The sequence below is a fragment of the Chionomys nivalis genome, chromosome 13 (assembly GCF_950005125.1).
Source record: "Chionomys nivalis chromosome 13, mChiNiv1.1, whole genome shotgun sequence".
In the NCBI taxonomy this organism is placed as follows: domain Eukaryota; kingdom Metazoa; phylum Chordata; class Mammalia; order Rodentia; family Cricetidae; genus Chionomys; species Chionomys nivalis.
Window position 1 is genome coordinate 61082845 of NC_080098.1, and position 10703 is coordinate 61093547.

Sequence of the window (10703 nt, forward strand, 5' to 3'; positions counted from 1 at the left end):
GTCAGGAGAGGCCTTACCTTGTAGCTGTTTCTTTAAGTGGCTTTGTAGAAGCTCCTGGGCCGCGTGTTCAGGAGCTGCTGGATAGCCGACCTCCATGACACTGAAGATGGGCAGAAGTAAATTTTGAACAAAGCTCATGGAACTTTCCAGAGAACTGACCAAGGAGTAAGGGTATTGAGATGGAACTGGACTTTATTGTGCTACCTACCACAAGGAGGTCAGCATCTACTCTACTGTCACTTTGAGGGACTTTTGGTCCTCAATTATTCCTCATCTCCTTCCTCCACCTTCTTCCCCTTCCTCCTCTCCCTTGCCCTCCCCCACTCTCCTTTCTTTGTTTTGGTTTGATTGTTTAAGATGGACTCTCACTGTGTAGCCCATACTGCTTAAAACTCACAGCTATCTTCCTGCTTCAGCCTCCTAGGTTCTGGGATTACCGGCATGCACCACCAAACCCAGCTTCAGTTCCTCCATGTGTACCTGGGAAAAGTGAAATCTGTATCTCATAGTGTTTGGGGGAAGCCACAAGGTAATCCTAATCCATATAAAGTGCCCCCCCCAACAAGACAGGGTTTCTCTGTAGCTTTGGAGCCTGTCCTGGCACTTGCTCTGTAGACCAGGCTGGCCTGGAACTCACAGAGATCCACCTGCCTCTGCCTCCCGAGTGCTGGGATTAAAGGCCTGCGCTACTACTACCACCACCCGGCCATATGAAGTGCTTTTAAAACAGCTTGGGAAACTGGAGAGGGAAAAAAGAAAAGGAAAGGAAGGTGAAGGTTACTACAAGAGATCGGTGAGAACCGGAAAGCTCTTGCTGAGTGTTCAAGCTGAGAGCTAGTGTTATCTAGAAAAGAATGGAACAGATGGACATATGCCCGCGCATAGGAGATTTATTATGAGATTTGGGGTACGTACATGTGTGTGCGCGCACACACACATACACACACAATGAAATACCATTCAACCTTTAAAAAGTACAGGCAAAGATATGGGGAATTTTCCAATATAAAGTGATATGGATAAGTCTTTAGGTTGTTCCACTATAAAAAATAAACAAGTCACAGGATGCGATTCCATTTATATGAAGTAGCTAAAATGGCCAACCTTGCAGAATCAAGGAGTAGAGTGTGCTTGGCAGGGGCCGGGGAAGGGGACATCAGTGTGAGTTATCAAAACTGAAAACCTCCCCAAGTCTGTTGTGCAATACTATACCTATAGTCAACAATGCGATCCTCCTGCCTCAGCAGCTGAGCATATAGAGGCACCATACCTGGGCCGATCTTATTTGTTCTATTGGTAATAACTGAATGATGGTAGCAGGGCCGTGGGGGAGGGGTAAGAAGAGTGGAACGAACTCCTGCAGGAGTGAGACCTAGCAAAGGGAGACGCGTGACATCCTTGAAGGACACCTCAGGTCTATCTGGGAAGCACATACCAAATGCTGGCTGAATGGGTGAAGCTTCACGTCTGTGCATTGGCACGAACATGAAATAAACAGCAATTGCCTGCATTAACATTTGAACAAATTTGAGCCTGCTGTACATATCAGTGTGGCCCATTTTATAGATGGAAATGTCTTGTTTGGGGGTATAAGCTTGTAAAAGAAAGGCTGAAGAATTCTGGGAGTATATGCTGATGTCAGGGCTTACGACAAGATCTGAGTAAGTGTTTTAATGTCTTCCGAGTGGATGGAGCCTTTGCTTCTCTGTGGAGTCTATTTTACCCCCACCAGCGGTCCTCAAATATCTTCACATTCTCTTGAAGTACTGCCTCGCCTCTCAACCGGTAAAGACAGGGCTGGCCTTTCTATGAAGGACCGAATGAACCTCTCTCAAGAGTTTGTCTGTCTCCTCAGCTGTGCAGAAAGAACACACATTATAAAGCTGGAGCTAAAAGCTATGCTTATGGAACAGCAGCCCCTACGAAAAGGAAAATGAGATAAGTAAGCTTAATGGAGTTTATCTGAGAAAAAGTGATCATGACCTGGGTAACTTCAAAACTGGAAGAGGGGGGCTAGAGAGGTGGCCCAGGGACTAGAGTCCTGGCTACTCTTGCAGAGGATCTGGCTTTGGTTTCCAGCACTCACGTGGCCACAAGCATCTAGAACTCCAGTTCCATAGGACTCAGTGCCCTCTTCTGGCCCCCAAGGGCACTGTGTGCATGTGCACACACACACACACACACACACACACACACACCACCCATGGAGAACAGACAGCCGTGCAGGCAAAACACCAATACATATAAAATGAATAAGTAAATTTTTTTAGAGTTGTAAGAAGTTCAAAGAGTGACTGAACATGGACGAAGGGTTCAGAATTATTCTAAACTGGTAAGAGCTGTGAACCCACCTTCTTTGAATATGGTTAATGGGGCCTTCATTGGGTCTCCTGTCTGCTGTTGGACCGTCACAGGCTTTTGGTTCTGGTTGTTGGTTGGTTTTAGATTCTTTGTTTTGTTTCATTTTGAAGACAAGGGTCTCTCCATGTTAGGGTGGCTGGTCTCAAACTCCTGCCCTTAAGAGAGCTCTTTGGATCTCAGGCCTCCTAGTAGCTGAGACCATGGACATGTACCAATATACCCAACCAACACTTGTGTGTGTTTTCAAAGCCAGTTACAGGAACTGCCTAAGAGTTAAGTCTTGTTTTGCTTGTGTAGAATTTCTAAATGCAGAGAGAAATTCAGACTAATGACCTCCTTATTTTCTTTAATATAACCTGGAAACACACATTCCCGTCCAAAAAAAAAAAAAAAACCAAAAAAACAAAAAACAAAAAAAACAAAAAAACCCAAAGCCCAACAAGATTGTTATTGTTTGTAGAACAGAATTGTTTGTTTGTTTGTTCTGAGCTGGGAAGTTTTCAAGAGCACATCAGTGATCAACTTCCTCAAGAAGTTGGAGTCTCCCTCAAGAAGACAAGACTGGATTCCTCGGGAAGCTGGAGTAAATGTGATTTTCCCTGCCCTTTCTGGTAAATGCGACATTACATTGTCAGAGGATGAAATGACAACAATTTGGCTTAATGATCTTAATTGGCTTTATTTTCCATTCAGGAATTGAGCACAAGCTTTATTCTGTAAAAACAGAACAAAGGGCTGGAAAAAAACAGAAACAAAACCTAAATTGGATTAGCGGAGGGAAAGTCGGTTTCCTTATAAGGTGATACTGGAGGGTGGGGATAGACTAACAAGAAAGTTGCTGATTGGTTAGCATCACGTCCTTCTGGAACCTCAGGTTTGGATAAGGAGTTAAGCAGAGGAAATCTCATTGTCACTTGAAACTGACCTGTTTGAAACATTTGGCTGTTGTCTCTGATTTCTCGACACTGATATTTTGAAAGGTTAGATAAACAACGTAGTTTTACCTTGGCGACGTGAAACATCAGGCCAGCTGCACAGTTGGTTCTGTTGTGGACTGAAGTCCTGTCTTGCTCTGTCTAAGTATGGTTGTTTCTGAGTGCTCTCCATAAAAGTTCTGGGACGGAAACATCGTTTATTAGCTCTTCTGAGTCACTTTCTGATCCTTTAGACTCCTGCACACCGCTGGCCAGTAACACCTTCAATTTCCCCTCGGTAGATCAAATTCCACTGTAAACCCCACCGCCACCATCAACCAGCATTCGTATAAAGCTGTACTGTGTTGTTGTATGGGCAAAACATTTCACTAGAGCTATGACGAAATTTTATTCATAGGGGGGCACAGCTGTGGATAAAAACAGTTTCAACTCAAGTCAGCTGAAGAACTGTAAATTCAAAAACAAGTGTCTGTGCGCCCTCTAGTGGGCATTATGGCACATTACTCCCCAGCATCATTTTCCAGCACAATGGACCTAAATTGTTGCGATAAGACATTAGCCTACGGTTTGCTTGAATCTCATTTTCAGTTTCTTTCAGAACCCTCCGATGTTGAGACAGGACATGCCATATGGAGATATAAGTTAATTAAAAAGAAGTTTCTAGAATCCAAGATCAGGAAAAAGCAACGAATACTGAAGGCTGTGTAAGATGGAATAGTCTCTGTTGGATACTAGAGATAAACAGCATCCTTGGCGGTTCCTGCCAGCCTGCCCAGGAAAACGTAAGTTCTAGCATCAGTTTTTCAGTCAGCACTGGCAGAACCTGATTGCTTAATGATTTATGGCTTTATTACCCAGTGGTCTAGAGCAAGCCCCTCTGGTAAGACACTTCTTCAATCTGGTGACAAGTAACCAACCATCAGGAATGATATATTCCCTTCTGAATTCCTGGAGAAATACAAGATTTTTACTCGTGTGTGTGTGTGTGTGTGTGTGTGTGTCTGCAGTTCACAGAGTAACAGTCAGATGTATTCGGATCAGATGGTTAATGATCCTTCCTGGGTTACTAATCAGTAAACATTTATGTGAACAGAATAAGGTTTCCCCAACTTGAACTTGAGCATTTCATTCCTTCAGGTCTTTCCTTTCTACTTGACTTCCTGATTGGGAATGACTTCTTTATAGATCTGGACGTAGTTTGGCTGTTGGCAGGTGGAGAAAGAGACCGCCCCCTCCTGGATCTTCATCTCTGGGCACAGTTAGGTATACCTCAGTCCACTTGGCAGGCCCGCCCAGATCTTCTGAGTGAAGCTGCTCTTAGCCTAGAAGACACACAGAGCATCCCTGAAAGGATGCTGAGGTCCTGGAGGGATGCTGCTCTCCACCCAGTCCCAGCTCCCGCAGGGGTGCTGTTCTCTATCCTGTCCCAGCTCCTGCAGGGATGCTGCTCTCCACCCTGTCCCAGCTCCCGCAGGGATGCTGCTCTCCACACAGTCCCAGCATGACTACCAAGTCTAGGACTTACTTGTAAGAGAAAGCCACGATCTTGCTATCTGTAGAACTACCACGGTCTCAAGAAGATGGAAGTTTAGGGAAACACTGCAAGGTTCCATCGAGGCCAAAGGCCATTGGCCGTTAACCAACACTAATGATCCTAATAGCGTGATGGAAGTTGTTGCGTCAAAAAGTCTGTCTGGATGGCAGTTACAGACTCCCATGGGGAGGTCAGATATTCCCAAGACATGGGGGCACGTGGCAGTGGGTCAAGCCCTCAGGTCCCTGGCTTCTGCCACAGACCACACACAGAGCTCAGTGCGCCTGATCAAAGTCATTGTCGAAAATGCCACCAAGTTCCCAGCCAACTCTCCAATTGTTGAGCAACCTATCTACAAGTTGAAAGAAACAAGCTATCTTTTCCCTAGAAATAATTACATGGGAAGATATTGCAGGCTCAAGGTCTGTGTCCCTCCATATTCCCCATATTCATGTACTGAAGACCTAGCCCTATTGTGACTGTCTGCAGAGTCAGGAAGTCGTTAAAATCCAATGAGACTGCTAGGGTGGTGCTCTGAATTCAAAGAATTAATACCCTTAGAACAGCGGTTCCCAACCTTCCTGGTGCTGTGACCCTTTAATACAGCTCCTCACGTTGTAATGATCCCCAACCGTGAAATTATTTTGTTGCTATTTCATTATGGTAATTTTACTACCGCTATGAATCATAATGTAAATATGTATAAATATATGTTGTCTGATGGTCTTAGGTGACTCTGTGAAAGGGTCCTTTGACCCCCAAAAGGTCACAACCCACAGTTTGAGAACCTCTGCCTTATAAGAATAGACACTAGAGTGCTGGCTTCGGCAGCACATGCACTAAAACTGGAACCATACAGAGAAGATCAGCATGGCCCCTGCACAAGGACAACACGCAAATTCATGAAGTATTCCATATTTTTTAATAAATTTAAAAACAAAGAATAGACACAAGAGAGCTCACTCATCTCCTCTCTTTCCACCACACGAGGACATCTGCAAGCCAGAAAAAGAACCCTGGCCAGGAAGCAGAGCAGCCTGAGCCCCGTGCTCAGACTTCTGACGTTCATGCTGTCGTGGACTCCAGGCAGTGACGTTTAGTACAGCAGGCTTCACAGGGCCCATGGACTCCATGCAAAAGCATTGTACGGAAAGGGTGTAGGTGCTTTAAAGGGTCCGGTTTCCGTCCACTCTCTTCCTACAACTAGTCTGCCTCAGGACATGAGTGACGGGGTTCCCTTTGCTCCAGGCCTTCCACATGTAGTCAGGAGAGTCCCCGTTTCCCAAGAGCAAGGCACCTCTCCTGCCCAGCTAAGAGGGTTACACTGTCCCCGGATGCTCTTTGAAATGTTCCTGTAGGCATTTAGACAATTAGGACTCTCACCACTGAGTACAAATCCCTTGGCAACTCTGGTGTCTATGTTTTTGTTTTCAAATCAACATGGGGTGTCATGATGTAGATTATGGTAAGTTAATCGATGTTAAACCTAGTATATATGTGTTAAACCTATATATATGTATATATCTGTATTATTCATAGCAAGTTATTAGTTTGGACTTACCTTCTGCACTAGGGTCAACATACCAAACCAATATGCATAGCTATGAATTTTCACTCATGGAAATTTGTGGTACCTCTCTCTGATTTGCTTATCTGACCTTCCAAGAAGTCAAAAGAGAACTAGAAATAATATCTATCCATAAGCAGGGCAGTTTTAAACCAATATAATAAAAAAAATCTCATTTGCTCTAACCTTGACCAGAAAAGTATATTTCTAATTGTGTTATTTTATTTAGTACAGCTTGACATGAGCAAAACTATAAAAAATGGCTAGTCCTCTTTGCAAATTAAATCACTCCTAGTATAGCTACCCTGAATACTTAAATTTAATATATTGAATATTACATTTCCTTCTTCTGGGCTTCAGTTATCTGACTTAACAAATAAGATACCCCTATGCATTTAAATAACTCTTATAAAATCTAATAAATTAAAGAATAAATATGTTGAAGCTTATGTCCTCTTGTGCATTTAAACCTGGTAAGAAAGTTACCTTAAAATAGTAAATCTAATTCAATTGCTCCACTTTGTATTTTAAATTGAAATCAGCATGCCTACCTATTTCACCAAATGATGACATTCTCCTAAGCATACCAAATATGAGCGGATACTTCAAAATGAGAAGAATGCTATGGGGTTGGTACCCTCGGGTATTTCTCTGGTTCTAAATCCTCCCAGGGCAGAGGAGTGGGCTTTGGACTATGGAAGTCTTACCGTTCCAGGTACTTACCTGTCCTATTCCATGCAGACTAGTGCTTGTCTTTCCAAATTGCTAATCTCAAGACCCAGAGGTCATGGCCAGGTACCATGGATCCTTGTTTGCAACCCAGAGGGAAGACACTTAATCTTATATCTAATGACTGATCAGGGTGCATAGCATCAAGGGAAGCATGATCTTTTAATGCATTTTAGAATTTTATTTTATAAATATTTTTCCTGGATATATATATATGTACAACCTGTGTGCAGTTCTCACAGAGGCCAGAAGAGGACATCTGATCCCCTGCAATTAGTGAGGCAGAATGTTATGAGCTGCCATGTGGGTGCAAGGAACCAATTCAGGTCCTTCCCAAAAGGAGCAAGTGTCCTTGGAAACAAACAAACCTCTGGCCATTTTAGTGGCCCCAACAATCTTTTTTCTACCCTGACCCCATACACACCCCTTTTTTTCAGTCTCTAATGGCCACTACCATTATGCATGGCTTCTACAATCAAAAAGTCTGCCTATGAGCCACAATGTATTTTCAGCCCCCAAACCATACTCACTGTACCTTCCCTGTGCTTTAAATACAGGTACTGAGCATCAGAAGACTTCATCTGCCTGGGGTGTGCATTCCTGGAAGGACCGGTGGATGTCCTGCCTTCTTGTTTGACAATCATCTTGTAAGCAAGGGTCTCTTCAAGGTGTACTTAGTGCTGTTTTGTTGTTGTTGTTTGTTTGCGCTTTGTTGTTGTTGTTGTTGTTGTTTTTACTTCTGTGCTTTTTGTGGGTCAGGTTTCTCTAAGGAGACAGTGCTAAAGGTGGCAGCGCATTCCTAGGTATGAGAAGGTTGTAATATGCCTTAGGGAGAATATATGTGCGTGTTATCTAAGCTCCATTGGGGCTGGAGTGCTAGGGCTGTGGGCTATGATGTCAATGAAATGGATCTACCATTACTAAGTACATTGAATCTTCCTTAGGAGCACTTGTAAAATAAGGTCATGTGTGATTGATGGATGAGGATGCTGGGAATATCTCTCTTGCAGGAGTCTAACCCAATGTCTCCAGGAGGGCCACTGCTTCATGCCTAACTCAGCACTCACAGCTGTGTTATAGAATGGACCAACTGCACTAACCAGCATCTGCTGTGGTTGGGAGAACTGCTTTGAGGGACAGTAGGTTCTGACTGCTGAACTCATCTAACTGAAGTCAGGCTGGCTGGTGTCCACGCAGCTCCGAGCAGGATTCAGGACAGACACCATGCAAACAGGATACAGGAATGTAACTGGTTCCTTGATAAGCAGAACCTAATTTAGGAGCAGGAAAGGGCAAGAGTATGGGATCAACAGCGGGGCCTCACAGGTGCTATTCTGAGTGGCACTTAAGATGGCAGATGACCCCCGAATAAACCTGGCTGGAAATAGCACTGCGACTGGCCTTCCTCTTAACCCCCACAGTTTACAAAGGAAGGGATAATAATACTTAGGATAGTAATTTAAAGGAATATGTGAGGCTTCAGCTGTCGCTCAAGGATTAAATGCATATATGACATGGGAGTGTGGTGGTTTGAAAGAAAATATACATTGTATCATACTATATTATATATTTATATATTATATGATAATATTGTGTGTATATACTATACATACACATATATGTAGCATATACATACACATACACACATATATGGAGAGAGAGAGAGAGAGAGAGAGAGAGAGAGAGAGAGAGAGAGAGAATATCCAGGCAATCCAACAATGGCTGTCTGTGAATGGAAAGTCTTTAATTTTTTAATTTATGCCTTGACCCATTTTCATTCAGTATAGAGTTGTTCAATTTCTATGAGTTTGTAAGCTTTCTGTTAGTTCTGGTGTTGTTGAAATCCAGTTTTAATCTGTGGTGGTCAGACAGGATGCAGGATATTTCAATTTTCTTGTATCTGTTTAGACTTTGTTTGTTTGTTTTGGAGAAAGTCCCATGAGGTGCTGAGAAAAAGGTCTATCCTTTTGTGTTTGGATGACAAGAATCTGTTAAACCCATTTGGTTTATAATGTCAGTTAACGCCAACATTTTTCTGTTTAGTTTTTATCTGAATGGCCTGTCTAATACCCCGCTGTCATTCTGTGAAGAGGGTCAATATGTGACTTAGGCTATAGTAGTGTTTCTTTTGTAAACTCGAGTACCTTTGTGTTTGGTGCCTAGATGTTAAGAATCGCAATGTCCTCTGGGTGGATTTTTCCTTTGATGAGTATGTAATGTCATTCCCTATCCCTTCTGATAAGTTTTGGTTTGAAATCTATTTTGTCAGATGTTAAAATGACTACCCCAGCTTGCTTCTTAGATCCATTTGCTTGGAATATCCTTTTCTATCCTTTTACCCTGAGATGATGTCTATTCTTGATGTTAAGATATGTTTCTTGGATGCAATAGAAAGATGTATTCTGTTTTCACATCCATTCTATTAGTCTGTGCTTTTTTTTTTTTTTTGAAATTGGGCAATTGAGACCATTGATGTTGAAAGATATCAATGAGTGTGTTTGTAATTTCTGTTATTTTGTTTTGTGGTGGTAGTGGTTGTGTGTATGTGTGTGTATGTGTGTGTATGCACTTTTGATTTGTCAGTCTGGGATTATTTGTTCCTTGTGTTTTCTTGGGTGTGGTTAACTTCTTTTGTTTGGAGTTTTTCGTCTGGAACCTTCTGTAGGGCTGGTTTTGCAGACAGACATTGCTTAAACTTGTTTTTGTCATAGAATGTCTTTCTTTCTCCATCTGTTATGTTTGAAAGTTTTGCTAGGTATAGAAGTCTGGGCTGGCACCTGTTGTCTCTGAGACTCTGCAAGACAACTATCTAGGCTCTACTGGCTTTTAGAGGCCCCATCGAGAAGTGATGTGTTATTCTAATACATCTGCTTTTGTACGTTAGTTGCTCTTTACCCCTTGCAGCTTATAATATTCTTTCTTTGTCCTGTACATTTAGTGTTTTGATTATTACAGGCCATAAGGACTTTCTTTTCTGGTCCAGTCTATTGTGATGTTCTGTGTGCTTTTTGAAATCTGATAGACATCTTCTTTAGGATAGGGAGATTTTCTTCTGTGATCTTTTTTGAAAATATTTTCTCTGTCCATGACCTGGATTTCTTCACCTTCTATATTCCCACTATTCTTAGATTTGGTCTTTTCATAGTGTCCCAGACTTCCTGAATGTTTGTTGCCAGAATCTATTTTTTAGATTTAACATTCTCTTTGACTAATGTATCCATTTCTTTTATCATTGCCTGAGAGTCTTTTATCATTTGTATTCTGTTGATGACGCTTGCCTCTGAGGTTCCTGTTTGAGTTTCTAAATTTTTCATTTCCAGATTTTTTTTCAGTTTGCGTTTTCTTTACTGATTTTATTTCTACTTCCATGTCTTCAGTTGTTTTATTCATCTCCTTCACTGTTTGTGCTTTCATAGATTTCTTTAAGGGATTTATTCATTTCCCCTTTAACTGTCTTAGTTAGGGTTTTTATTGCTATGTAGAGGCACCATGACCACAGTAACTCTTATAAAGGAAAACATTTAATTGGGGTGGCTTGCTTACAATTCAGAGGTTTAGTCCATTATTATCATGGTGG

At 42.2% G+C, this 10703-nt stretch overlaps 1 non-coding gene across 1 annotated transcript; it reads left to right on the plus strand.

Annotated features, from left to right (window-relative positions):
- The first annotated feature begins 5645 nt into the window (after positions 1–5645).
- Positions 5646–5752, plus strand: LOC130886290 (U6 spliceosomal RNA). The gene has a single exon (XR_009058263.1). It is a non-coding gene; the product is annotated as a U6 spliceosomal RNA (small nuclear RNA).
- The last annotated feature ends 4951 nt before the right edge of the window (positions 5753–10703 follow it).